The following is a 3579-nucleotide window of genomic DNA, read 5'->3' as shown; positions in this document are numbered from 1 at the left end:
TTTAGCATTTCTTTTGCTTAATGCTTTCTAATCAGCCCCATGGGAAGTAGATTTTGTTATGAGCTTTCCATTTGGTCCTTATTATGATAGACCACTCTGCATCATTTAACACTCTTGGCCACTCCCACTGTCTTGAATCGTTATCCCCTCATGGGTTCCATGATATTGTTCTTTCCTGTCTTGCTAGACACTCTTACTCAAATTCTTTCATTTGCTTGTCTTCCTGTCCCCGCCCCATCGGTGTTAACATTTCACCCACTTTCCGTTGCTTCCCTTTACTTCCAAAATCTCCAAATCTTCCCCCCCACTTCAGTTGCCCCATGGCAGTGGCTTTACTTCAGACATTCACGTTGCTCCCTGAGACTATAACTCACTTGCCTCCTAAGTTTCTCTGCTTTGAATCTCTGTCCATCTTGCTGTCACTTTCCAGGGAGATCTTGTATAGGACAAGTGCAAACTACTAGTGTAATTATGAAAGTTGTTCTAAAAGTGACCCACTTTTACCTCCTAGTTTAACTTTCTGCTGTACTCATCAAAGCCAAGTCTGCAATTATATAAATGTGTATCAGGTTCTTTCAAGGCTCCAAAGAATCAGCACGGAGCAGTGGAAAGGCACAGATTTTGGGGATCAGCTATATTTAGATTCAAATCCTGTATTTGACAATTATGAGCTACTTGACCTTGAACAAGCTACCTAAACTCTCTGAACATCTGTTTTATCCTCTATTCAATGAGAATGATAGTCATGGTTCACATAATTATTTTGAGTATTAGGCTGGATATATGTAAAGTACTTATCACAGTAACTGGAGCATAGTAGAGTTTTCATAAGTGGTAGTTATCATCATTGTCATTGTATTTCATATCCATATAAACAATGTTGCTTAGACATGACATTTCTAACCTTATTTACCGGGCAAATTCATATTCATACTTTAGAATTACACAGTTCTCAATGCCTACTCTCTTCAACTTGCCCTTCTTGAAAAATTACCTTGTTCCTTAGTACTTTACTCACTGACACAATATGAATGGTTCTTATATAGGTTATACTATTGACTGGATCAAGGGTGGACTAAAATACAAAACAATCTATCTTCAGATTGGCTAGTGATTATGAAGTGGACTTGTGTGAAGGGTTCTGTCCAATACTCTGGTGGCTTCTAGGATCTGGACTAGAAAATATGGATAGGATTGACTGTCAGTAGTAAGTGGTCAATCTATAGTAAAAGAACTGAGAGTATGGAGATGGCCATGAAACAGAAATACAAAGCAAAGTCCTCAGGCTACGAATCCCTTGGAAAAGGACAGAGAAGGTAGTTGGCACCTGGGCCTTTTTTGGTTCCAGGTGACTTTCTAGTTATCTTTGTAGTTAATGTGCTCTGTACCAAAAAAAAAAAAAAAAAAAATCTCTCAGGCTCAACACAATACTGAGCCTCTGCTCCTTGCAAACAACTTGAAGATGTGCCTCCTGTTACCTTTCAGAGTGTTCTTCTGACTCTTCCTAGGACTAGCTTCTTTGAGGTCCCAGAATACTTTGCATATATATCCCTTATAGAACATATTCTGATAATCTCTATTATTTGTCCCAACATAATGAGAATTTCCATCTTTCTTTATAGTTCTAGCACGTAATCTATTCTCTGACATACAGCAGATGATGAATGAGTACTGATTTATGAGTAATAAATGAATAAATGAATGAATTCTTGCTTTCCCTATGGAACTCAGAAAAGCACTGTCACAAGTTAAGTGACTTAAAAATAGTGCACCTATATTTTTTAATTGAATACTTTAACTTCTGTTCAGAATAAATGACATTAGTTCACCTTGTTCAGGTTAAGAGAGAGAGCAGAAAAGTACATCCACAAAGCTTTTCTTTACCTTCCTTTCTAACCTGAAATCAACATGGGCATTATGTAATGCACCCCTGCTACATTCTGTAAAAGTGGAGAATTGTGAACTGCGCTGAAGCAAGAGCAAGGCTTTGGTTAAGTGAATTATGTAATTAAATTCTGCATCCTAACACTCCATGAATTTATAGGGTCTATTGTGTAATTAGTTTACAAAAGAAAGAGCATTGGAGTTATTTATGACAGATGTTCACCTAACTTAAAACAGGAAGAGTATATTTACTTCTATGTAGTTATTACAATATAATTAAAACCATAAAACTACCTTATCTGAATTTCAGAGCCCAAGCATATTTTTTCTTTTTTTGGTCTTATTGACTACATTACTCTTTACTGATCATGCAAAGATCATAGGAGAGGACCACAGGTTGGCCACTGTCGGCTTGCCAGATATTTTAGTAAGGTTTTATTTTTTCTTTTGCTCCACTTTTCAGTGGATGATGAGATAGATCTCTGAAAAGTTGTATGTATGTTGGCAGAAACACATGTAGAATATGGCTGATGACAAAAATCATTTTTGTGCCTATGTTCTGGGAGTGGTTGAGAAGGAGAAGGCACATGTTCAATCAGCATGTGCTAAAAGAAGACCTGAGTTTTATGTATGGGTAGTTAGTGTGTAAACCACTGCTATCATCTTCCAGACAGTGAAGAAGCAGGCATATAACTGTCGTCTGATCTTCAGATTGCCTGTATATGATTTTATACACACTTTAAAAATGTGGATGTGGGAGAATTCACAGTGTGACTTTACCTTGTACCCTGCTGGATAGAGATGGTCTTAGGCTGCCCACACTCCATGGTAAATCTGCTGGAGGGAAAGTTCTTGCAGGAAATAGTAGTTGGATTTTCAAAAAAAACATGAACTATCTCTTTATTCAAGGCCTGGGGAAATATGCCCAGATGTCAAATGTCTACTTCAATCAATTCAGCTCATTCCACCCATAATCATTTGCTTGTTATAGGAGATTTCCCACTCCTCCATAATGGCTCACTTGGATCAGGGCAGTATTATTCAGGGATTTGACAACATGTGCAAACTCTTTTTGAATTAATTTTCAAAGTCTTTTGTGACTGGTGTCAATTTGGCAACAGTGTTCTTTCATATTCATAGGCTCAAGATCTAGGGTTTGGGGGTGGTTAATTTTAAGAATTTCCTCTTCAACAACTCCCTTTTGCCTTCCAGAAGACAGACATACTGCGAGCATCAGAATATTAGAGTTAAAATAAGGAGGGAGACATAGAGTTCGAGGTTATAAGGTTGACTTTTTGACTCTGAAAAGAATTTTTAATAGTAACATAGTTTGAGAGTAAGGCTGAAGCTTAGAATCTGCCTCATTCAAGGTCTCCAAATGGTCACAGAAAGAAACTTTTCACCTGTAAGTGTGGCACTTATTATAGAATGTATCATTTATACTCCAAAAATCACTTTACAACTGTATTATACAAAAAAGATAAATTAGTTTAAATGGAAACAATATTGGCTAAGGTTTTAAAATTTCTTCTAAAAATAATTTATGTATAAAAACTGAACTACAGAAAACAAAAAACATTTCACAACTTAATTTTGCTCACTGTTGCCCTGAACACATCATGAAACATCCTCAAGTCTGCAGCACTGGTTGGGCACATATATAAGAAAGCTAAAGAAAACAGCCCTTTCTAAAAA

The sequence above is a fragment of the Phocoena sinus genome, chromosome 3 (assembly GCF_008692025.1).
Source record: "Phocoena sinus isolate mPhoSin1 chromosome 3, mPhoSin1.pri, whole genome shotgun sequence".
Classification (NCBI taxonomy): Eukaryota; Metazoa; Chordata; class Mammalia; order Artiodactyla; family Phocoenidae; genus Phocoena; species Phocoena sinus.
This window is presented reverse-complemented; position numbering follows the sequence as displayed.